At 37.2% G+C, this 27,240-nt stretch overlaps 1 long non-coding RNA gene across 2 annotated transcripts; it reads right to left on the bottom strand.

Moving 5' to 3' along the window:
• Positions 1-739: 739 nt before the first annotated feature.
• LOC121415421 lies at positions 740-27,234 on the bottom strand. Of its 2 annotated transcripts, XR_005970007.1 has the most exons (5): positions 26,889-27,234; positions 7,884-8,034; positions 5,657-5,740; positions 1,607-1,799; positions 740-947 (listed from the first exon to the last, which is right to left on the bottom strand). It is a non-coding gene; the product is annotated as an uncharacterized LOC121415421 (long non-coding RNA). The 2 variants fall into 2 exon arrangements; XR_005970008.1 differs by lacking the exon at positions 1,607-1,799 and having other exon boundaries at positions 26,889-27,225.
• Positions 27,235-27,240: the final 6 nt, after the last annotated feature.

Consider the following 27,240-nt stretch of genomic DNA (forward strand, 5'->3'; position numbering starts at 1 on the left):
TTCTGGAACCAACTCATATGCATTGAGAATTGTTTCTTTCACTGTAGCATAGTCACGTGATTGCATTTCAGCAAATACCAGAAAAACACTCTCGACATCTTGAATAGACTTTTGAATAGACTTTTGCAGCCTTTCCAACAAAAACACTTTGGAAAAGAGTCCAGTATTCCTCAGGCCAATTCAGTCTCTTGGCCACTTTTTCATACGACACAAAATATGTATCAACTCCCTCTTCATCAAATTTTGGCACAAGGCGAATGTTCTTCGCCACATCAAAGCCTTGGGGAGATTTATCTTTAGCGGAGTTAGTATGTGCATGAGCTAACTCAATTTCTTTCAACTTTAACTGGTACTCCAATCTCATTCTCTCCTTTTCAATGTTTATTTTCTCCATTTCAATGTTTTCTCTGATTTTCTCTTTCTCCAATTCAATAATTGCTAGTTGGATCTGAGCATCATCTGAAATATTCAAGTTTCTGTTATCAAATCATCTTTCTTTAGTGACTTCAAATGATCATATGACAATTCTGTCTCATTGCAAGAAATTCTTCACCATCAAATGTAGCCATAGTGGAATATACAGAAATACAAGCAAGTAATAACACAGTATAGTATATTCTAGAACTTTCCTAAAATTTCCAAAATGTTTTCAATTCAAATTGGCTTTTATTTCAAATTGACTTTCGTCTCAAATTGGCTTCCTGTGCAAATTGGCTTTCGTTTCCCGGACAAGCCCCCAAAATTATTTGTTACGTTACTGCAACAAATAACAATTAAATAATTTGAAATTTGATTCCCCTTTTTTTTAATAGAGGAAATAATTAACCATATACAAAGCATAAATAAATATTGATCTTACATTTACATCTCTTGAGGTGACAGATGTGCAATATATCCGAAGTGAAATCCTATATCCAAATAAAAATCCCAGTTGGTTCGGGAAGATTCTGTAAATTAAAGTTCACAATGATGGCGACGATGAAATGGATGTTGAAGCACGATGAATAATAAAGAGTCACTGTAACGGATGCCAAGTGCACTTTTGCGTGAAAAGTATCATTTTAGCGTAAAATCTGAAAGACTGTCGAAAATTTAAAAAAAATAAAAAACATATTTTTACCTTTTAATGGGATTTGTAAGGAATTTTGATTCCCTTTGATATGCAATCATTTATATTTGGAGTTTCAAATTATAAGTCTACTAAATATGCATTTCAATTTGGAATATTACACACACATATATAGCAATATGACAGAATAAATAGTGATTTACTCAAAATAAAAGTTTGTAAACACTATCAGTAGTTCTAAAAAAAATTTACAACTTAAATTTTTCGATTTAAATTGGTTCATCTATTGAATATCGATTGTTTCTTATGTCACAAATATTTAAAAAAAAATTAAGATGGAAGATCTATTTTCCGAAAGGGGACATGCAAAATTTATCGGGGAGGAGGGCATTTTGAATGTAAAATTGAAGATGTCGTACATTTGTTACAATACTGCAACAAATAACAAGAAATATTGAGTGTTGAATTTCCTTTTCTTTTATTACAGGAAATTATACATTAACAATCATAAATAAAACAAATAAATATTGATCTTACGTCTATTGAGATTGCGATAATAATACAAAGTAAAATCCAATGATAATCCAAGTTGGCTTGCGAAGATAAGTTCACAATGATGGCGATGATGAAACTGATGTTGAAGCACGATGAATAACAAGAGTCACTGTAACAAGTTGAAATGTCCGTGAAGACGATGTTGATGATGATTAATAGTCATTTTCAGCAATCCCTGGGTTGAAAAGCATTCATTGAAACAGCTTTATGATCTCGATGAGAATTCCTCTCTCAAAGTAACTGCAAACCGTTCATTGATGGCGGGTAAATAATTCCACAGAAGATAAATATTCCAGGTGGAAATAAAGTCTGGCATGAAACTCTAAGTTCTGATCTGATATGATGATGTCCTTGAAGAATCTGCCAGCTAGAGGTTTCTAGTATACACCATTCTGGAATTTTCTAGTATTGTCTATAAAAAGAACATTCTCCTTCTTTCAGGAGCAGTCAAATTCCAGAAGACTCTTAACCCTAAAAAGACTAGGGGGGCTGATTTTTCGTGATAAATCCGCCGCGCGAAATTTTTTGACCGCGACGCTCGCTGACTTTTTACTTTCAAGTCTCACGCAACTTTTTAGAACAAAATTGTGACCCCCGGGTACGTGGTTCCAAAATTACGCAACATTTCGTAAGTGCATGCAGACCCAAAATTACTCAAAAACGTGAATTTGTGTACAAATCCAATGCAAATAGTGTTCTTAGCCAAAATTCATAAATGTATCATAATTTTTCCTTTTACTGCTTAAAATCAATTAATTTTATCTTGTTTATGGTCAAAACAAAGTCCCAGACAATTTACATTGAAAAAACAATAAAAAAAAAGTCGAAAAACAAAGAAATACATAAGAAATTTGGAAAATAATAGAATACATAAGAAAATAAATGTGATTTTGAAATTTTTTTTAAAATCAATTTGATCAGATGCCTATCTAGAGTATGTGAAACAAAAATTAGCATTTCAGGGGCATTATTTTATTAATAAGAGCAAACTTATGATTTTATGCATAAATTAGCATAATTAATGAGACATGTGATTTTTGCAGAATTTGATGTTATAGTTTTGTAGATAATGCCATGGGTAATGCGTGTGCCAATTTTTGTCACAATCGTGCGATTGACAGCAGAGATCATAACCCCCCCCCCCCCCGTCTCCTTAGGCGTCGAAATAGCCCAGTCTATTTAGGGTTAAATGACCTCAGTGAAATTAACAATGTCAACAAAATAGCTAAGCCTATTTTTTTTTCACTGCAGGAGGAAGCTCTATTGTCTGCCTTAAATAATAAAATTCTTCAGCCTATTGTGTAGCCTTCTCTATCGTGTTTCTTTGCAAATTGCAGAAATAACAGAAATTACTTTATCTCATTATATATAGTGCCGAACAAAGATTTACTGCCAGGACATTCTGGAACACTCTCAAAGAAAAAATAACTAAATAAATGAATGTAATTGCTCTAACAATTCCTCTTACACATAACACATGTATAAGTACATACTAAAGCGAGTATTTAATTACATACATACTAAAGTGAGTTTTTAATTAGATAGCACAACTTGTCAATTTTTTTGCATCCCAGCTAAAAGCCTGCGGGGGCACTTGAACAAAAAAGTGGTGGGGTTGTGCCTTGGGAGAGACAAAAAAACGGGGGCCTTGAAGCGGGCTTATTGTTAAGAGGGACCTCGGAACGGCTTTGGAACTACAAATGTTTGTGAAAACGGGGGTCCTTGGAACGGATCGCCAGCGTGTGAGTGCGTATGCATCCCTATGGAACGGGCATGCGTGTATGATGCAGCTAGCCGCCGGGTGCGCTCACGCAGAGGCGATGGTCGGACAGTGCTCTGTGGCCGCTTTTCACCAAAATTGCAGCTCATTGTAGCAGATCAATGCGATCGGAATGGCTTAACGAAAAATATGCGAAGCTTTGGAGCGGATTTCTTTCTTCTTTTTTTTTTCTCGATAAGAAGAAAATGCTATGCTTTGGAGCGGCTTTCTCTCTTCTTTTTCTCAATAAGACAAAAATGCTATGCCTTGGAACAGAAATTTGAGTGTAAAAATGGGGATCCCCTCCACGGCACATACCCACTATGCATTATATACTGAGTGCCCGAATACCATGTGACCTCAGACTGCAGCATAACATGCAGGTCCCCCAAGTCCATCTACCATCAAAGTTTAGTTGAAAAGCGACTTACAGTTGTGGAGTTATGTGTCATTAGATTTGTGATGGATGGACGACATTTGGATCCTAATACCATGGTCACATTTGCTACGGCCGCCGTAGATAAAAAAAATTTCTACGGCGAGTAGCAATTCTACGGTCGCCTCGGAATTTCCACGGCCACTTACTCTAGCGGTCACATATGTTACGGTCCTTGAAATCATGACGTACGGTCGCCCTAGGGCGACCATGCGCTGACCGTAGGTTTTTGACAAATACTACGGCAGACGCAAGGTAGCCGCAAGGCGCCCTCACGGCGGCCGCAGGGGGACTATACAGTGAGAAATAACATCATTTTACATTAGACATTTCATTTCAGAAAGTTTTCAAAGTGTCGCACCATGCCCATGCGCGTATTCTGGGCAGTAAGGAGGGGGGGGGTTCGGGGCCCGGGCTGCCGGGTCGGCGAAAAGGGGGCGCCATAAAGAGGGAGGAAAGAAAGGGAAAGAAAAGGGAGATAAAAAGGAGGGGGAAAGAAGAGAAAGAGAAAAGGGAGAAAAGAAAGAGAGAAGGGAACAAGAAGGGAAAAGGAGAGAGGGGGGGTAAATTCGACCTTTGTGGTGATTCGCGCTTCGCGCTCGCATCGAATGATTAGTTAGATGACATCCTGTTTAATGATTACCTAATGATTACCTCAATTGCGTAGAATGTCTAGTTTTGGAACGGAATATAATCGAATAATTTTTAAGTGCCCATCCTGATCATGATTACCAATAATGCTTAGAATTTCCAAACTTTGGGTCATTTTGGAATATAGACAATCATCAGCTCGCCCTGACAAATAGATACCCATCCTGCTCATGCTTACAAAACTTCTCAGAATTTTCTATTTTCAGGTCTATACACAAGCTATCAAAAATCGCGATCGCATTATTTATTTGGACTTATCAAATAAATCTCCCTTAACCATGTTAACTTGTTTGTATGAATAAAGTTAAGATGTTGATAAACACGTTAGTCTTAAGTAAGAACTACACCCTAGGAAACAACAACAAAAATCAGCATTTAACTCGCCATGATAGTAATAATAATAATGATAATGATAATAACATCATATTTTACCCAAGTTAGCCGCTAGTGAAAGGGCAATATCTGTGCTTCCTGGTCACATTTGTTTTTTTGTTTTTTTAATTGGTATTACAGTATATCATACTCATGGATAGTTTGCTTTTTATTAGGTCATAATTAAATAAGTTATCTGCAGTTGTCCTTTTTCATGTGATTATGAAATACGATAATTCAACATGCATTTAAGGCACCTGTTTGCCTGACGAGGAGAGGTCACCATTTTTTTCCGAAAAGTACACATGCATATGGGCCATAATTATAGGGCGGGCCCCCGAGGTGCAACATTCTGAATACGCGCCTGGTGGCTTCCGAGCAGATAACACAATAGGAAAAGGGGAGAGGGAAGAAAAACACGAGGGCAGCCGCACGGCCACCGTACGCTCAACGTACGGCCGCCGTAGACTGTTCTACGCCATGCCTACGGCTAGTCTAATTTCTACGGCAGGCGTAGAAAAGAAAAAATGTTATAACTCCGAGTTAAAATTCTACGGCCACCCCTACGGCCTGTAAAAAGTAGGAATCCGCCGTACGTCGACCCTGCGGCCACCGCAGATTTTCTGCGGCCGCCGCAGAAATCTCTCGAATCTACGGCCGCCGTACGGCTGCCGTAGAGCATATGTGACCAAGGTATAAGTCTCGCCTTCACCTCTGGTGGGCGAGACAAAAGTAATTTATGAAATTTTAAGTGTATAAATATATTGATGAAATTCACATCTTTTTACAATTGATGAATATGTTGTTGTCTCACCTGTTTTTCTTGTGGAGCAAAGAATGACAGCACTTCGTTTACCATGACTGGTTTATGGAGACAATCAGCTACTCTCTGATCCTCCTGAAATTTTTTTTAAGAAGAATGCTAATTAATTATATGAGAATTAAAATATCAAAGCAGGGGCCACATGTACTGCACAACTGCAGGTTAGATGCATTAAGTTCTTTTCACAAAACAATTGAAAATTCCCATCTATTTTTCCTCTTTATTTTTTCTGTTTTTATGGGATTAACAAGTGGAATGCCTCTGGCCGTCTCACCTGCATCACGCGGTTCAATATAGCAGCAGTGCTCACTTTGATTACTACTCTAACTCGCACAAGATGTTCAGTGATATATGGTTACTCTTATTTCCCTTTTTTATGAACTAGACCAATAAACTTACAGAGATGATGGTTATTCAACAAAAAACCCCATCATGGGCAAAGTTCATTGACCTTACATGACCTTTGACCTTGATCATGTGACCTGAAACTCGAACAGGATGTTCAGTGATACTTGATTACTCTTATGTACAAGTTTCATGAATCAGATCCATAAACTTTTAAAGTTATGATGGTAATTCAACAGATACACCCAATTCGGCCAAAGTTCATTGACCTTTGACCTTGGTCATGTGACCTGAAATGTGCACAGGATGTTCAGTGATACTTGATTACTCTAATGTCCAAGTTTAGTGAACTAGACCAATAAACTTTCAAAGTTATGATGGTAATTCAACAGATACCCCCGATTCGGCCAAAGTTCATTGACCTAAATGACCTTTGACCTTAATCATGAGACCTGAAACTTGCACAAAATTTTCAGTGATGCTTGATTACTATTATGTCCAAGTTTCATGAATCAGATCCATAAACTTTCAAAGTTATGATGGGAATTCAACAGATATCCCCAATTTGGCCAAAGTTCATTGACCCTAAATGACCTTTGACCTTGGTCATGTGACGTGAAACTCATGCAGGATGTTCAGTGATACTTGATTAACCTTATGTCCAAGTTTCATGAACTAGGTCCATATATTTTCTAAGTTATGACATTTCAAAAACTTAACCTCAGGTTAAGATTTCGATGTTGATTCCTCCAACATGGTCTAAGTTCATTGACCCTAAATGACCTTTGACCTTGGTCATGTGACATGAAACTCTAATAGGATGTTCAGTGATACTTGATTAACCTTATGTCCAAGTTTCATGAACTAGGTCCATATATTTTCTAAGTTATGATGACATTTCAAAAACTTAACCTCAGGTTAAGATTTCGATGTTGATTCCTCCAACATGGTCTAAGTTCATTGACCCTAAATGACCTTTGACCTTGGTCATGTGACATGAAACTCTAATAGGATGTTCAGTAATACTTGATTAACCTAATGGCCAAGTTTTATTAACTAGGTCCATATACTTTCTAAGTTATGACGTCATTTCAAAAACTTAACCTCAGGTTAAGATTTGATGTTGACGCCGCCACCGCCGCCGTCGGAAAAGCGGCGCCTATAGTCTCACTTTGCTTCGCAGGTGAGACAAAAACCAACTTCTTGTCACAGTAAACTTCCCCTTTTATCACCCTACTGTAAGAGTTGAATTTTGCCATATTTCATCTAATTGTTTATTTCACACTTTGGATTCCATACTTCTCTTCACTTCCCATTTCTATGCCATTGTCACACACCTGTTTCTCTCATTCCTTACTTTCTACATCACATCATTCCATTGCCATTCCAACTCCATGCAGCTCCACATGTTTTGTATTGGCCTTTTCTCATTTACATTCAGAACATTCTTCTTCATTCATATCATCCTATCTCATCCTCATTGGTTCACCTTTCACCCTTGGTTCTTCCACTTTTCTGGGTTCTCCCATTCTCTGTTCCTCTATTTGTTGAATTTATCATGTGACACTATTTTTTAATATATTTGAATATATCATTTGTAAAGCCAATGTCTAGTGAGGTCTGGATTTCAGGCCAATACATGTAAATCAGATCATTAATGGACTTCATTTTGTTGACATCTTTATTTTGAGTTTAGTTCAGCTACAATCATATTTTAAGTTCTTCTTATTTGGTGCTTCTGGCTGTTTGATATGATTTGAGTTTGCACGTTTACAACTGTTTTTTGTGAGGTGTATCATTGAACATTCAGCCACTCTACAGTACATTTATTTATTTATTTATACTTGGCAAAATTTCAACCTACAACAATTACCTCTATAACAATATTAGGATTCTCTCTGCTCTTTCCTCTCCCAGAAGCTCCTCTAAGTATGTTTAAAGGAAAGCCTTCCTGAAGGTCTAGTATCACTCGATGTAGTGATTTCAGCTGGTATGCAGATAGTCTCTTTGCCATCATAGCTTCTCTAAAATCAGAAATAACATAAGAAATTATTTAATGGCAATTGGCAAAATTCAGAGCAAAATACAAATTTCTGGTATTGAAAAAGATAGAAACTATTGGCAGACTCATCGCTGACACAAACTGTCTTTATTACTCTTCAGTAACATCTTTCATTCTACAGCTACAAACACTGATGTTGTTGGGTCCTTGATTGAGGCATCAGATATCCGTGAGTGTGAACAGCTCTTGTTGATCTGGTACATTTGGTGATGTATCCATCAGAGTTGAATGGGACAAGCTCGTTGTGGATCTTGTGTAACATCACAAGGCGAGAGATTTCCCGTCGTTGTTGAAGGGATGTCCATCCTAGCTCCTGCAGCATCGATGACACACTGGATGTATTGTGATATCGATTCAGTGTGAATCTAGCAGCTCTTCATTGGATCATTTCAAGCTTGTAGATGTTCTTGGAGGTTGATGGATCCCAGACAGTAGATGCATATTCCACCAAAGGTCTGACGAGTGATTGGTATGATGTAGCTTTCAACTTGGGAGAGTTTACTCACAGGTTTCTTCGTAGGAAGGCAAGGGTGTTGTTAGCCTTTTGACAAACATTGCTGATGTGACTGTTCCACCTCAGGTCTGACGTGATAGTGACACCAAGATATTTTGTTGCTTCTACAGGAGTAAGGATAGCATCTTTGAGTTTATACTGGTGTACAATTCTGTTTCGCTTCCTGGTGACTGTGATGACTTCACACTTATTGGTGTTCAATTCCATCATCCACTTACTGGTCCACTCACATAGTCTGTTGAGTTCTTGTTGTAGCTGGTCAGCATCAGCATCTGACTGAACTGTGAGGTAGACGATAGCATCATCAGCAAACAGTCGAACTCTTGACTTGAGTTGATCAGGCAGGTCATTGATGTACTAGAGAAAGAGACAGGGGCCAAGGACAGAGCCCTGTGGCACGCCTGAAGTTACGTCGACTTGAGATGAACTACGACTATCCAGGAGCACTTGCTGTTTCTGATTTAAAAAGTTGGCAATCCAGCGGTTGTTATGTCCTCTAACTCCAACTCCCGTTTCCGGAGAAGGCGCTGGTGACCGACCTTGTCAAATGCCTTGCTAAAGTCCAGCAATAAGATGTCTGTCTGCTTTCCATCTTGAAGGTTCTTGGTCAGATCGCTTACCAGTCCTAACAATTGTAGCTCACATGACCTGTGTTGTCTAAAGTCATGCTGAAGGGGGTACAGAATATCCTGGTGGTTTCCATGCTTCATGTTGTTACTTGCAAGGATATGCTCCATCAACTTACATGCGATGCAAGTGAGTGAGATGGGTCTGTAGCTGCTTGGTTCCGCTCTATCTCCCTTCTTGTAAACAGGCACTACATTGGCATTTCTCCAGTCCTCTGGTATCTCCCTGTGCTATAGGACTTCCTGAAGATATCCCTCAGGGACGGTGTGGCTTCAGATTGTCAAGCAGTTTCTTGATACCATTCGTTGTAATGATGACATCTGGCATGGTTTCATAAGGCGAAGAAGGGGGAAGCAAGTCTGGAGTCTCTTCAGTTAAAATTGATTGGAATTGATGGTTGAGTGCATCTTATCAGTGGGGTCGGTAAGCTTCTTTCCAGCTGACTTGAGATGGCAAATTCCTCCACTGTCACTTCGGTTGAACTTAATGAAGCTCCAAAATCGTTTCGTGGCCATGAATTGATTGTCTTCATCATCAGACCAGCAAAGATAGACTCCAGATATATCCAGTATTCTTTCCTGATGTCTGACTGGATGATCTTCTTAAGACTGTTGCTATACTCTTCAAGGTTATATGGAAGAAGTCCTCTGGATTTCAAGATGTTTTTACATTTCTTGACAACCCTACTCCTTTTTTGATGAGCTTTCTAATTCTTGCAGTCACCCATGGTAGGTTGGCTCTGGGCTTCAACATTGCATGAGGAATGTGTGCCTCAATACCATTCTTGATTCCTGCTTGAAATATGTCCCACAATTCTCTAGTGGAGGCTCCCTCGAGCTTGGATGATATTTCATCAGCTACTTTTGACATGCTGTCCTTGAACCCTTCCCAGTCTGCTTTGCTGTAGACTGGAACCTTTCTAGGCATTTGATGTCTTCTTGATGGATTCATGTCAAAGGTCAGCAGAGGACAGTCATGATCTGATATGCCAGGAAGAACACACACGTTAAAGGCAAGGGTGGGATTGTTGGTGAGGAAAAAGTCCAGAGAGTGATACCGTCTTGTAGGTTCTTCTACGAGTTGGGTGAGGACATGATCATCCAACATTTCCCCAAACTTATCGTGAAGAGCAGGTTGGCTGCACGCTTTCACTGTCTGGGTTGTCCAGTCCCAGCCTGTAAGGTAAAAGTCGCCCCCAATGACAACAAGCTGAAGAATTTGGAAATTCATTAAAGGTCAAGTCCACCTCAGAAAAATGTTGATTTGAATCAATGGAGAAAAATCAGACAAGCACAATGCTGAAAATTTCATCAAAATCGGATGTAAAATAAGATTGTTATGATATTTCAAAGTTTTGCTTATTTTTAACAAAATAGTTATATCAACGAGCCAGTTACATCCAAATAAGAGAGTCGATGTCACTATTTCTTTTGTTTTTTATTGTTTGAATTATAAAATATTTCAATTTTTACGAATTTGATGATTAGGACCTGCTTGCCTGAAGCACAAAATGTTAAAATAATGGAATTTACATGTTCAGGGAGGAATGAAACTTCATTTCACATGATAATGACGAGAAAATCAAAATATTTCATACTTCATATAATAAAATACAAAAGAAATAGTGAGTGAGAGATGTCATCAGTTCCTCATTTGCATACCGACCGGAATCCATGACACATGCTCCGGTGACGATTGCTCCGGTAACAAATGCTCCCCAAAATGCGACATTTGCTCCGCGACGTTTGCTCCTCGACATTTGCTCCGCCGACATATGCTCCGCCGACTATTTCTCTACCGACAGTTGCTCCGCCGACAATTGCTCCACATTTAGCGACAAATGCTACCCTAATGATACATGCTCCGGCGACAATTGCTCCGCATGTAGGGACAGTTGCTCCACCGACATTTGCTCTGCATGTAGGGACAAATGCTCCGCCAATAATTGCTCTGTCCACAATTGCTCCATCGACAGTTTCTCGGCATGTTGCTTTAAAGGTCAAGTCCACCTCAGAAAAATGTTGATTTGAATCAATAGAGAAAAATCAGACAAGCACAATGCTGAAAATTTCATCAAAATCGGATGTAAAATAAGAAAGTTATGACATTTCAAAGTTTCGCTTATTTTCAACAAAATAGTTTTAAATATCAACGAGCCAGTTACATCCAAATAAGAGAGTCGATGTCACTATTTCTTTTGTTTTCTATTGTTTGAATTATAAATATTTCAATTTTTACGAATTTGATGATTAGGACCTCCTTGCCTGAAGCACAAAATGTTAAAATAATGGAATTTACATGTTCAGGGAGGAATGAAACTTCATTTCACATGATAATGATGAGAAATTCAAAATATTTCATACTTCATATAATAAAATACAAAAGAAATAGTGAGTGAGAGATGTCATCAGTTCCTCATTTGCATACCGACCGGAATCCATGACACATGCTCCGGCGACGATTGCTCCGGTAACAAATGCTCCCCAAAATGCGACATTTGCTCCGCGACGTTTGCTCCTCGACATTTGCTCCGCCGACTATTTCTCTGCCGACAGTTGCTCCGCCGACAATTGCTCCACATTTATCAATAGAGAAAAATCAGACAAGCACAATGCTGAAAATTTCATCAAAATCGGATGTAAAATAAGAAAGTTATGACATTTCAAAGTTTCGCTTATTTTCAACAAAATAGTTATATGAACGAGCCAGTTACATCCAAATGAGAGAGTCGATGATGTCACCCACTCACTATTTCTTTTGTTTTTTTTGTTTGAATTATACAATATTTAAATTTTTACGAATTTGACGATTAGGACCTCCTTGCTTGAAGCACAAAATGTTAAAATGATGGAATTCCACGTGTTCAGGGAGGAATGAAACTTCATTTCACATGACAATGACGAGAAAACAAAAATATTTCATATTTCATGAAATAAAATACAAAAGAAATAGTGAGTGAGTGATGTCATCAGTTCCTCATTTCATACCGACCGAGATGTGCATATAACTGTTTTGTGAAATGAAGCGAAACATTAAAATGCCGTAACTTTCTTATTTTACATCCGATTTTGATGAAATTTTCAGTGTTATGCTTTTGAATTTTTCTCTTTTTATTCAAATCAAGTTTTTGCTGGGGTGGACTTGTCCTTTAAAAAATAAATATAAGACCTTAATAAAATACCGACAAATGCTCCTCGAATAACAATTCCTCTGCTCACGATTGCTCTACTGACAGCTAACGAAGACAAGACACTTGCTCTGAAGAAAATATTTGTAACATCCTTTTGCGTTACATACTTTTTTTGTATTGTTTTGTTTACCATTTAAGTTGTTGTGCCACTTTATATCATAGGCAGATCCAGCTAGGCGGGGGCTGGCGAGGGGCCCGGGTCCCCTCTATTGGCGGAGCAAAAAAAAGAGGAAAAGGGGGAAAAAGAAAAAAAAACAGAGAAAAAAAGAAGAGGAAGACAAGTGAAAGACTTGGAAAATAAAAAGAATCTTTCATATTTCACTATAATAAATTTTTCGCTTGCACTTCTTGCACGCATTGCCTGTATCAAGTTTGGAAGTCAAATATGCAAAACATATTTCGCTGCGGAAATGGAACTTTCATATTATGTTTGATTTACAAATTGATTGTTTTAAAGTGATTTTTAAAAATGTTAGTGTTACGATCTGAACATTAATATTTTCTGCTCGTGCTGCATGCTTGCAAATGTTAACTTATCAGTTACCTTTATTATTTTCGACCATGGGGTCTCGAAAAGCACCCTAAACACGTATTTTCCATATTCTGAAAATGCACCCCTTAACAAGTATTGGCGTTCGAAACCCCACCCTTAACAAGTATTGGAAACAAAACAATACTCTTGACAAGTATTCCCAGAATTGAGCCCCTATACAAGTACAGCGATATGTCACGGGGACTCGGTCGTCGGTTTTACTTTTACACATCGATTTTCACGTGTGAAAATGATTCATTCGGTTTAATACGGCCCCACCTTCCACACGTTGCGAAATCGCACTCTAAACACGTGGTGTTGGGGCAAATAGGACATCCTTTATAAGACAGTTTAATTTTGTTTTATCATCCCCGCAAATTCGACCCTAAACACGTAGCTTTCCTAACGAAATAGATACCTTTTTTTCATTATTTTGGTGATTTTGACACCCTTATCACGCTACGTAACGTGCCCTATCGTGAAAACGACACCCTTTTTACGTGTTTTGGGGGTCGCGCATGGTATCCACTCGCCAATGTAAGTGACCCCCCGGGTTGCAGATCTGATTGTAAAAACGTATCAGCTAGCGCTGCACACTCACATTTTGATTGGCAAGTAATGTGTCTCAATATTAATATTACAACAAACTTCTTAAAATCCACATTTCGTCACAGTCTATCAAAAGTTTTCGGCTCGCGATTTGCGCTTGCATTAATTGATAAAAATGTTTTTACTCATGTATACTCATTCATAATTACCAAAGTTCTTGAAATGTCCAGTTTTCAGGCCATGATTTTGTGCTCCACTTAGGCATATTAGCTTAATAAATAAGATAAATAATTTCATAATTAAATTATCCCTTTTGTTTCATCTCGCAATAAGCAAGAGGAATAGAAAGATCATGTGATGACTTATAATGTCCCGGTCTCTAGTCAAAACCTAAATAATAATAATGAAAAATATTAGCTGTTTTTTAAGTAGGATTCATATCCACCTCACAATTTTCCTACAAATTGCTTGAAATATAGAGCTGAAATATACCCTTTTTTTATTGATTTTCATGATAAAAGATATATTTAGAATGCCTAGTTTCTAGGTCTAAATATGAAACACACGCGAGCATGTTTCATCAGATACGCAACTTGTTCTCTATTTAAATCATTATCCAGTATCAGATTACAATATCAACAATTTCCTGCTCGTGCTCTGTTCGTGCATTATTAATATAGGAAGATCCCCTACTTCTCATCTTATTCATGATTTACAAAACATGAAGAGTGTCCCATTTTTAGGACTAAATTTCGAATTGTGTTGCTTGCGCTTTGCGCTCGCATCAATCGTTTAGTTATATAGCTATCCTGTTCACGATTAAAGAAATTGATTAAATTTTTTATTGTTTATGTAGAAAGGTAAAAATGTTCAGCTCGCTATCGCATTATTTGATTGCTGAAATATGTAGAGTCTTCATGGCTAACTGCAAGCAGTCTTTAACAGGTACCTTTTCGATCAGTTCAAAACGTATATAAAAAAATTTGCTCACGCTTTGCGCTCGCATTATTAGTGTTAGGAAGATCCCCAATTACTCATCCTTTTCATAATTTACAAAACGTGAATAGAGTATCTCGTTGTAGGTCTTAATCTCGAAATTTTCCGCTCGCGCTTCGCGCTCACATCAATTGCTTAGTCGTATACCTATCCTGTTGAAATCACAAAAAAGTGCTATAAAATTTCCATTTTTTAGAAATGTCAAAAAAAAATTAGCTGGCGCTTCGCGCTCGCATAATTTGATTGTTAAATATGCAACTCCTTCATGGCTAACTGCAGGCAAACCTTAATAGGTACCTTTTTGATCAGTTCAAAGCGTGTATTAACAATTTCTGCTCGCGCCTCGCATTCGCAGTTTTGATCCAGTTGCATACACATCTTTTCATAATAACATTGTCCAGAATGTTCAAATTTTAGGACTAAACACATAAAATAAAAAAAATTGTCCGCGCTCGCGATTACGCTGTGTTACGCTTGTTTGATCTTTCTTTTTTTTATTCAAATCAATTTTTTTCTTGTGGTGGACATGTCCTTTAAGAGAGTTGTTTTCACACTGCACGTAATTGAAGGGAAGAAAATAAAAGAAAATGGAGTGAAAGTGACATCAAACACCTTTCTAACAAGATTGCAAAACTTTATTAGTTTTCAATTCCATTAGAGGGGGTAGGAAAAAGTTAGAAGAATAAACAGTGAAAACAGACCAAAATAGCATTAGAGCGAGAAGAAAGAGATAAGAGAAGGGAGAGGTTGTAAAAGAAATAGGAACAGACATTGCTAGGAATGCAGAGAGAGAGAGAAAAAAAATTAAAACAGGAGGATAGAGGGAGAGGGGAAAAATTGGTTTTCAAGAAAAGGGAGAAGTAATCAACGTTAATGCGCGGATGGGAAATTTTGAGCCGAACTATTTCTTTCCGCTGCGCAATTCAATTAGGAATGTTAAAAATATAAAAAAATAATGATAATGACCATACAGCTTTGAAGAAGCGTTGTTAGTTTTACAAAAAAAAAAATAATTTTTCGGTGGATGGCATTTTTGACGGAGCAATTATTGGCGGAGCATTTGTCCCTACATGCGGAGCAAATGTCGGTGGAGCAACTGTCCCTACATGCGGAGCAAATATTGGCGGAGCAATTGTCGGTGGAGCAACTGTCGGCGGAGTAACTGTCGGCGGAGCAATTGTCGGTGGAGCAACTGTCGGCAGAGCAACAGTCGGCGGAGCAAATATCGGCAGAGCAAATTTCGGCGGAGCAAATGTCAAGGAGCAAATGTCGCATTTTGGGGAGCATTTGTCACCGGAGCATGTGTCGAGTTACCACCGACCGAGATGTGCATATAACTGTTTTGTGAAATGAAGCGAAACTTTAAAAATCCATAACTTTCTTATTTTGCATCCGATTTTGATGAAATTTTCAGTGTTATGCTTGTTGAATTTTTCTCTTTAAATTCAAATCAAGTTTTTGTTGGGGTGGACTTGTCCTTTAAGTCCTATACACTCGGAGTGGAACCACAGGTCACATGGTCCTTCACATTGTACACCCTTTGACTTCCGAATCACTGCCTTGTGACATAGGCCACATGGAAATTTTGGCTTCCTGGGCATGACCAATATCAGATTATCCTTACAAAGTCAGAAATAGCTGGTTGAACAGTAGGCTTGCTCGTATCGAGAAATTAAATTCAATTATATACCACAAGCTATAAAGCATTAACATACTGACAAACCCGCCGATAATGCTACATGTACAGTAGATATGAAATTGTAATCATCAATATGATGGGCAAGAAAAAGGGGTGACAGCCCGCTAGACCGAGGGTCCGTCTTACGTTCTCGTATACATTTTTATTTTCTCGCTCACGTTTCCCCCCTTTTTTTGGGGGGTGGCGTTTTTTTTTTTGCCACGAGGGTGTAATCAATAAATATAATTGTTCATTCATTAATTCATTCATTCACTCATTCAACTATTCTTTAACAGATTCCCTTTTTAACATCATTTTTTTTATAGATAACATTTCAGCTTCTGCCGGAGTATTATTAGACTGGGAATTGTTTGCAAAAGTTCTTTTAATAATAATTTCAACATTTTAATGCGTTACACATTTCACCCAGGAAATTTGGCAATTGACTGAAAGTGCACAGTAGACTCAAACTAAGATATTTATAAACAGTTTTCTTTTCTCTCAGTTTAAAGTTGGGAGTAGAATTATCGAAATCTCTATAGTCAAGGGCTGATTTTAATAGTATGTGGCAATTAAAATGTACTGATTTCTTTCTTTGTAAATGCATTAGGCAAAATTGGGGAAGGGATTGGGGTACACTATTAACAAGGGGCAGATGAAGCTTACATGATAAGCGAGCAAAGCATCGAGAACTGCAACAATTATATTTTTCAAAACCCTGAACAAGGCCCTTTAAAAGGCTATAAAAAACCTATGAGATGCTGAAGGGAAATATAATGAGGGAGCAGAGCGAACGAGCTTCAGAAAAATGTGGCATTTAAACCCTCAGAAAACTCTATTTATTATCTGATGCATTTATACTACGGATGGGAAGGGGGCGCTTATGCCTTAAAAAATATATTTTTTAGTAATCAGTAAAAAAAAAAAAACATACTTCAAAATTTCTATTTGAAAATGCGATTGAAAACCAAAACAGTGGTTATTTTTGGGTCGCTCGCTTCGCTCTCTCGTAATATTTTAGAATTAAGATTATGAAATGTGATTAAAAACGAGAAAAGTGGTTCTTTATGGCTCGTTCGCTTCGACCACTCGCTAAATAGATATTCAAATGTGTGTATAGAGGGGGCAGGGGCGGATCCAGCCTTCGCCAATAGGGGGGCCCGGAATTTTGTTTTTAGCCATATTTTCCCCGATCGGCCGCTCGAAGATGATTTTTTGTTTGTTTCTTTGAAGGGGGTAGTCCTATTAGTCACTTCTTATCTTTATTCTTTAAATCAACGTAAATATACAATATCATAATCCTTATTTAATAATTCCAGTGCGAAGCACGAGCAAATTTTTTTTAATTGTATGTATTTTTTCCTAAAATTTTAACATTCTGAAAAAAAAGATAAAAAGATGTGCCTGCAGTAATTACTACGAACGCGAAGCGCGAGCAGAAGTTTTTGATACACGTTTTGAAATGATCGGAAATGTAGGCCTACCTGTTAAAGACTGCTTTTAAAAAGACTGTGAGCAGAAAAATTTGACATTTCTACATAAAGAATGGAAAATTAATTTTTGTAATCATGAAAGGATAGTTACATAACTAAACAATTGATGCGAGCGCGAAGAGCGAGCGAAAATATTCTAGTTTTAGACCTAGAACGGGAAACTATTCATGTTTTGTAAATCATGAAAAGGATGGGTAAGAGGGGATAATTCAAGCACCAAGGGCGAGCAGAAAGTTTTTGATATTGTGATCTGAAACTTGATAACTGAATGAACATGCGCGCGCGTTTAAGATTTAGACATAGAATCTAGGCATTCTAAATACATCTTTTAGCATGAAAATAAAGGTGAGCGCAAAGCGCGAGCTTAAAATATTTGATATTCCGATTTGAAAAAGGGGGCCAATTTCAGCTTTATATTTCAAACACTTTGTAGCAAAATTGTAAGGTCGATATAAATCGCACTTAATAAAGAGCTGATATTTTTCATTATTACTTTGAGTTTGGGACAAAGGACCATGACATCCTCAGGACATGTTATCATATGAATATAATGACCATCTTCCTATTCATCTTGTTAAGCGAGAGATTAAACAAAAGGGATAATTTAATTATTAAATTGATACATTTTTTATTAATGCATAATGAGGCCGTGGAATCTGATATTATTGCCTGAACAATGTACATTTCAAGCACTTTTATAATCATGAATAGGATGCTTCAGTAATCAGTTGATTTTTAACCATTAATGCGAGCGCAAATCGGGAGCCGAATTTTTTTTTATAAACTGCCAGAAAAAGGGGATTTTAAGTAGTTTGTTGAGACATAAATACCTCGCAAATCAAAATGGCAAGCATGGCAGCACTAGCTGATACGTTTTGACAAATAGACCTGAAAAGGAATATTTTGAAAACTTTAGGGAATACATGAGAATAATAGGTACCTGATAAATCAATTTCGCGAGCGCACAGCGCGAGCAGAAAATGTTAATATTCAGACCATAAAACTGACATTTTTACAGCAATGTACTTTTTTAACCATCAATTTGTAAATCACACAAATTAATGAATGTTCGATTTCCAAGGAGAAATATGTTTTGTATATTGACTTCCAAACTTGATATTTAAGCTCCATGTTAAACAAGATATGTGAATCGCCTGACAGGCAATGCGAGCGCGAAGCACAAGCGAAAATTTTATACAGTGACATGAAAGATTCTTTTTTTTTCTTCCAAGTCTTCCTCTCCTCTTATTTCATTCACTCGTCTTCCTACTCTTTCTTTTTCTTTTTTTGCTCCGCCAATAGGGGGGGGGGGTGAGCCGAGCCCCTCGCCCCCCCTGGATCCGCCTATGGGGGGGATAAAAACTCGATCATCCCCCTCTCCTCAAAGTGGATTTACGCCGGTGTACTCAACACACCCTTTCGAGACAATCCCCCTCCCCAGTTCCCATGAATAGGTGTTTATTAATGGGTGTCTGTAATGAGTTCTTGGAGTATCTAAACATCAAGGAACTATTCTTTCATGACAATGACCTTGAAAATACAGCTGAAAATCATGAAAAATCAATAAATCAGACTGAACTCAAACCATATCATTTGACCTTGAAATTATTTCCAAGTATTTAAATGTGTTGCTAAGTACAATGTACATGCACGATTTGAATTTTGTATGCTACTTATGAAGCAACAAATAGCTATATTTGGAATGATTTCAAGGTCAAATGATATGGTTTTGAGTTCAGTCTGATTTATTGATTTTTCATGATTTTCAGCTGTATTTTCAAGGTCATTGTCATGAAAAAATAGTTCCTTGATCTGTATATCCTCCAAGAACTCATTACAGACTACTAATACTGCAAATATCAGCCTGATCAGGTATTCTCTCTTTGAGAAAATCCATTTTGAAATGTGCTGCAAAGTACACGTGTGATTTGAATATGCTACTTATGAAGCACAAATAGCTATATTTGGAACAATTTCAAGGTCGAATGATAAGGTTTTGAGTTCAAATATTTTGTTGCTTAAAGTAGACCAAAAGTGGAACATGATTTGCAATTATCAGCATGTGCTCACAATCTAAGATGGAATAACACACAATGAAAAGTGGGTAAAAACACTTGATTACTAATGGATATTGTATGATTTATTGATTTTCATGATTTTCAGCTGTATTTTCAAGGTCATTGTCATGAGAGAATAGGTACTTAAAGGGGAATGAAATCTTTGGAACAAATAGGCTTGTGTAGAAACAGAAAAATCAAAGAATAAGAATAAAGAAAGTTTGAGAAAAATCGGACAAATAATGAGAAAGTTATGAGCATTTTAATATTGCAATCACTAATGGTAAGGAGATCCTCCCATTGGCAATGCGACAAGGATGTGTGATGTCACTGATGAACAACTTTCCCTTTGGTGGACTATAAAATACCCTCAAAATGTCTCTTTTTGCTTTTTCTTATGATGATACAAACTCTCTATCCATGATGTATTCTTAAAAAATATGTATTACATGCCCTCATGTAGGAAGAACACATGATTTATGGATAGATGTGATAAAAGAGGCAATTCAAGTGAAATATATACTAAAGTAATGGGGAGAGTTGTTCACAAGTGACATCACACATCTTTGTCGCATTACCAATTTGCTATCTCCATAGCATTAGTGATCGCAATATTCAAATGCTCATAACTTTCTCATTAGTTGTCCGATTTTTCTCAAACTTTTGTTGATCTGTTTCTTTGATTTTTCTGTTTTCACACAAGCTATCTTGTTCCAATGGTTTCATTCTCCTTTAATCTGTAGATCCTCCAAGAACTCATTACAGACTACCAATACTGCAAATATCAGCCTGATCAGGTATTCTCTCTATGAGAAAATCCATTTTGAAATGTGTTGCAAAGTGCAATCTACATGCGCGATTAAAATATGCTACTTATGAAGCAATAATTAGCTATATTTGGAATAATTTCAAGGTCACATGATATAGTTTTGAGTTCAAATATTTTATGTTGCTTAAAGTAGAACTAAAGTTGAACATGTCTTTCAAGTTTTGGCTTAAGCTCACCCTTTGTATTGAAATGACACCCATTTGAAAGTCAATGTAAACACCATTTGAATGCCATATGATTCTGGAAAATTAGCCAATTTACTGTTTTTATTGAATTTTAGGTGTATTTTCAAGGTCATTACCAACAATAAAAACTATTTCTGAAGATATATCCTTTTAATACTAATTACAGACTATCATCACAGAAGATATCAATGTCTTTTGGCATTTCATCTTTGAGTTATCACAATTTGAAAAGTGGTGAAAAGCATGTATGTGTCATTAACGTCAAATTTAGGGTGTTTACGACCATTTTGGAATGCGCAAATCAGCCCCTAAACATTCTGATAGCAAAATTTCTCAAGTAACACTTGAAAATATGGGTAAATATCTATCAAAACACAGAAATTGGTCCCCCTCCTCGATGGGACGGGAGGTGATCCGCGACCTTGAACTTGGCATCTTTTGAAAAAAATCCAACTTTGAGGGCGCCCTACAGGAAAACGACACATACTCTTGGGTCAATTTTTTGGAATTCTGTTGAGTATATGAAAGTCCATAAATGTGCATAATATTTGGTTCTAAGCTAATTTAGTTTTGGATTTATGAGCCCCCAAACATGCTTCTGAAATCATTGACACGGATGCTTAACGCCATTTTCGGTGACCTCGTGTGCGAAATCCGGTTGACAAGTCCGCGCTACAGTATACTCTGCATGTTTAGACCAAAAAGTTCTTCCAATTTACTTAAAATGAAGACTGTAATCAATCAAACTTTGCTGCAGTAGTCAATCAAAAATAGGCAATTTTATTTAAAATAATTTCTTTGAGTGCGCATTGGTTGCTATGGGAGGCCGTATCTTAGCAACCATTTGACCTTGGGGCAAAATATTTCAGATTTTTCCGTCAGACACTTGGGGCATCATTTGGTGCGAGTTTTAAGAAAATTGAAGAGGGTCGGGTGACAAATTGCCTGAAAATTGGTTGATTTGACGTGGATTGACCCTATTGGCAAGTATTCCCAGAATTGAGCCCCTAAACAAGTACAGCAATGTATTTTCCATATTCTGAAAATGGACCCCTTAACAAGTATTGGAAACAAAATGATACTCTTGGCAAGTATTTCCTGAAATTAACCCCTAAAAAAACAAGTACAGCGATATTTTATTGTTATGTCATGGGTCCGTCGGTCGTCAGTTTTACCATTACCCAGCATTATTTTGGTTTAGTACATCCCCACCTTCCACACCTCGCGCAAATCGGACTCTAAACACATAGTGTTTGGGCAAAAAGGACATCCTTTCTAAAACATTTTGATTTTGTTTTATCATCCCCGCAAATTCGACCCTAAACACGTAATTTTCCTAGAAATAGATACCCTTTTTTCATTATTTTTGTGTTTTTGACACCCTTATCACGTTACGTACGTAACGTGACCTATTGTGAAAAGGACATCCTTTTTACATGTTTTTTTTGGTCGCGCATGGTATCCACTCGTCAATGTAAGTGGTCCCCCGGGGGTATCAGCATATAATATAAAAGAGTCTTGATGCAGTTTCACCCGACAAGAAGCAAATCACCATAAAAATTGATCGTATGCATGAACATAAATTATAAATGGTATGGGTGATTTTGTACCAAAAGAAATGCTGTTAAAAAGTTAGCACAAGTGCTAGTCGAGAATGGTTTCCCCAAAAGGATCAAAGTGCAATGTATCTACTCTACTAAAACAATTTTTTTCTCCAAACCCATGTCAATCATCAAACTTCATTAAAGGACAAGTCCACCCAACAAAAAATTGATTTGAAGAAAAAAAGAAAAATCCAACAAACATAACACTGAAAATTTCATCAACATCGGATGTAAAATAGGAAAGTTATGGCATTTTAAAATTTCGCCTAATTTCACAAAACAGTTATATGAACATCCTGGTCGATATGCAAATGAGGAGACTGATGACATCATCCACTCACTATTTCTTTTGTATTTTATTATATGAAATATTGAATTCTATTTTTATCCTCATTGTCAACTGAAACAACGATCAATTCCTCTCTGATGTGGAGTTAGCATTGTTTAATACTACATGTATATGGTTCAGTCAAGTTGGTCCTTATTGTCAAATCTGTAAAAAAAAAATATGAAATATTGTATAATTCAAACAATAAAAAACAAAATAGTGAGTGATGGACATCATCGGCTGTCTCATAATCTCATTTGCATATCACTGAGTTGTGCATACATGTATCATTGTTTTTTTTTAAATAAGTGAAACTTTAAAATGTCATAAATTTTTCTCTATTTATTCAAATCAACAATTATCTGGGGTGGACTTAAGCTTTAATCAAGTGAGTTTTCATATTTTTACGAAATGAAACCGTGTTCTCGAATACTCTGGGGCAAACAATTTAAAAACTCCAATAAAATATGGGCAAGTCCAAGAAACGGTCACCCTGAAAGGCAAAATTTCATTTTTAATTTAAGAAGTTATCTTTGGTGGGGTAAGAAAGCCCAAAAGTTGAATTTTAAAATTTCATTAAGAAAAATTTGATAATATGCATAAATGCTCATTTGGGGCACCTAATTTGCATAATCAGTAAAATGGGCGTTACGTATGGGACAATTAGAAAAACTCATAGAAAATGAAAACAAAACTTCTGAGTTTTAGTCACAGGTGGGACATAGATCCCCTTACATCTTATTACTTTTGGCAGAAAAAAGTGGTGTCATCTAATTAATTATGTAAATTAGGTCTTGTCCAAGGATGGAATGTCCCACACGTAACATTTTGAGGATGTTTTTTTAAGCTATTTCTCATAATACAATACTTGTATTGTTGCATCTCTGGGAAGTTCTAATTTATTAAGTATGAAAATGTTATACCACAAAAAGTTTCAAAAATGGAGTTTACTTTTTAATTAAAAGTTAATAAAAAATTGTTACGTATGGGACAACATGTTACGTATGGGACATTTACACACAATGTCAATGGGGAGATTTGTGTACAAAGTGAATGGAGAAAAACAAATTTGAAGAGTGCTCTAAAAACTGTTTATTTACCTTTTTAGTTTTTAAACACTGATTTGTCATGAATACTGATTAATGAATACAATTGAAGCCAAAAAAAATGTGAAAATGGAAAAATATGAAAAAATAAAAACAGTAGAAATACATAAGAAATTCATAAAACCACAAAAAACAAGGAATAAAAAGGTTGAAATGGCTAATTTCTCCTTCAGTGATATGTCTCAGTAGAACATTTAAAAAGAAACTCTTTTGTTATTTCCATATTTTAAATTATTTCAATTTTTTAATTATGGGGAAAATTGTGTACGTTTTCTCTATGGTGACAAAATGTCCCATACGTAACATGTCATTAATTTGTTTAATTAGAGTCTGTAATTAGAGCGATTTGGCTTATGACATCATGCATTAAACTTGCCATAAATATACTATAGTATTGAGACTTCTATCACACTAAGTTTCAAGTTGTCAAGTGAAATACTTTCAGAGAATTCTCAACTTGAAACAAATGTATTAAAAATTGTCTTTTTTCTGCGTCCCATACGTAATGGCGCATCTTTTTGCTCTAAAAGGTCAAGATCAAGGTCATATGTCACAATTTTTTGCATGATTATTCTTCTCCTAGATGTCTACCATCATGAGGGTATTCAATCTAATCAAAGTCATTTAACACTATTTTTCAGGTCATTAAACCCTCTGAAATGTCCCATACGTAACGTGTGCGAATTCTTGCCCATATATAGAAAAAGTGCCATGTGTAGTGTTACATTTGGGGAGTCTAAGCATGGAATGTTCTCCCCGCTTTCAAGCCATCCTGTCGCGATAACTGGGGAAGGGGTGGGGGGGCTTCTCTCGATAGGGTGCGGCCATCCCCGCTCTGCTCACCCACCTTTTCGACACTTCGACAATCCCTTCCCCGCTTGCTCTCACTTTATTTGCTTTAGTTTGGTGTTGTATTTGTTTTGTCTCCAGCCCGGTCGAAGAATTAATGTGTTTTTTTTTCTTGGGGGGGGATACCCCGCCCCCTCTGGCAATGTAATGACGCAATCGATCCGCATCTTTCAGTTCTTGTATAAGTCTCGAAATCACGTCGATCTGTCATCATCTGTGGGATTACCCACTAAGGTGGGGGACTCAGGCCATGCGGCATGTTATCTTTTAATGGAACTTTATACAGAATACTTACCCTCATCCTATTTGGACGAGCCCCATCCTCAACTTGGAAAACATTTGTTGTTGCTCGTCCCTGACATTGCTTCCTTCAACAACGCCAAGATATAGATGCCACATTTACTTTGTTTTTGTGATATCTGTGGTCATGAGCAACTAGAATGAGCCCCCTCCCAATAATGATAGTTAATGATGATAAAAACAACAATAATAATTAAACTGCTACAACAACAACTACTACTACTTCTACTACGACTACTACTACGGTACTACTACTACTACTACTACGACTTCTACTACTGCTGCTGCTGCTATCATGATAACAAAAAATAGTAACAGCAATAATAAAAAAAAATGGGTTTTAGGACAACTCCCCGAGAGGATTACTCCTCCTGAGGGCGACTCCCCCATGAAAACTCCACCGGAGGACCATTCCTCGAGGACAGGCTTCTCGGAGGAATACTGATTTAAACCAGCACTCTTAATTGAGTGACAATTTAATGTACGTTCTTTTCTTTAAAACTTTCACCTTCTTAATCTTCTTATTTTTGGTTGTTTAAATGAAAAAAAAATTGCTAAGACATGTAAGATAGGATTGCCCATAATGAAGGTTCAATGTTCCAGGTGTATGTATTTCCATAACATTTCCAGTTTTCTTGTTAAACAGTAAATGCACAAGATCATGAAGCAGAATTACCATAAAAATAAAACATTAAATGAGTAGAGGTAATGGTTAAGTAATGTCAGTGAAACTAGGCAATGTAAGTTTCTATTGTAAATTTGTAAGTATCGTAAAACACCCCCCCCCCCCCCAAGAAAGCCCTTTCATGCGCGCAGTAAGTGTTTCCCACGATTCGCGTGCTCACTACAGCCCACTATCAGGAAATGTTTTGGCTCTACCCCCCCACCCCCGAAAACAGGCATACGCCACTTCAACGAGGCGCTTTAAACCACTCTTCACCTGGGGGGCGTTTCATGAAATGACTTGTCGGACATTTTATCCAACAAGTACCAGTTTTTCCGACAGTTACCATAGGAACAGTGCATCTCAGCCAATCAAAATCAAGGAAAGGTGTCAGATCTGACAAATTGTCGGATGAAAATATTGATGAAGGAAAAAAAAGTCGGTCTCAAGGGCCTTCGGTCTCGCGGGTCCTTGGTCTCGCAGGCCCTCGGTCTTGCGGACCCTCGGTCTCGCGGACCTTCGGTCAAGTGGTCAGTAGAGGAGCACGGCCAATATGGGAGACTCTCTCCAATAGGGGAGACAATCTCCCACATTGGAGACTTGCTTTGCAAAAGGTCAAAAGAAACAACACCAACAAAAGCATGATTTTTTCCACTCAGAATTTTGTCTCACTGAGGTCAGAAGCCCATTTGTTTTGTGTGTGATTGACAACAAAAATCCTTATTAAACAAAAGTAGACGGTAAAAAGGGGTAATTTTTCACGAGGAATCTGCTTATCACATTTTTATTTGCCGCCAAGGTAATCCTTTTGCCGCAAATGTAAACAAAGGAAATTGGTCTCCAAAACTGGAGACTGTCTCTGAAATTGGATACCCAAATTTTTTACAAAAGTCTCTGATATTGGAGATATCTCCCACATTAGAGACAGTCTCTACTGGTGGTCGGACCCCCAAAAAGCTTAAAGGCTAGAGTCTAATTCAGAAGACTAAACAGAATAACATGTACATGTAGATGAAGCCTTCAGTTTTCAGCCACCAATTGCAATCAATACATGAAATTAAGTTAAATGTTACTCAGCAGCTATTTTCAACAATAACCTTGTTCATTGAATGAGTGGTACAGAAGGTCTTAAGTTAACTTAAGTCTCTTTCTCATCTCACCATGCTCACATCAAAATGCCCTGAAAGCGACAGAAAAATTGGCACATACATGACATAACCTGATATTTCGATCAGGTTTTTCTCAAGATGAACAATGACTTGTGCTTCATCTTATAGACAGGCTGAAGTCCTTCCAAGCCCACATACGTACGAACCTCGCAATAGTGTGAGTGTTCCAAGCCAGCAGTGTGTCAGCTAAAACTCTGTTATGAGTTGATCATCAGTCACTCAAAAGCAGTACATGGGACTGTACTACATAAACAATAAATCATGCCTTCAATCCTTGAGTCCAAAAACTGATCCTCGAAGTTCCTTTTCATGCAGAAATTCTCTCCAAATAGCAATTATGTGACAGATCCTTCACTTGGTTCTTAAAGGGATTCCTGCATATTGATTAGGATGCGGAAGATATTTGTAGATTTTTAGAAAGGAATTTTAGATATCCCCGGGTAACCCCCTTACCCCAGTGACACACACGTACACTCAAGGGGCTTATGCCGAAAGGGT

Source organism: Lytechinus variegatus, chromosome 1, assembly GCF_018143015.1.
Source record: "Lytechinus variegatus isolate NC3 chromosome 1, Lvar_3.0, whole genome shotgun sequence".
NCBI lineage: Eukaryota > Metazoa > Echinodermata > Echinoidea > Temnopleuroida > Toxopneustidae > Lytechinus > Lytechinus variegatus.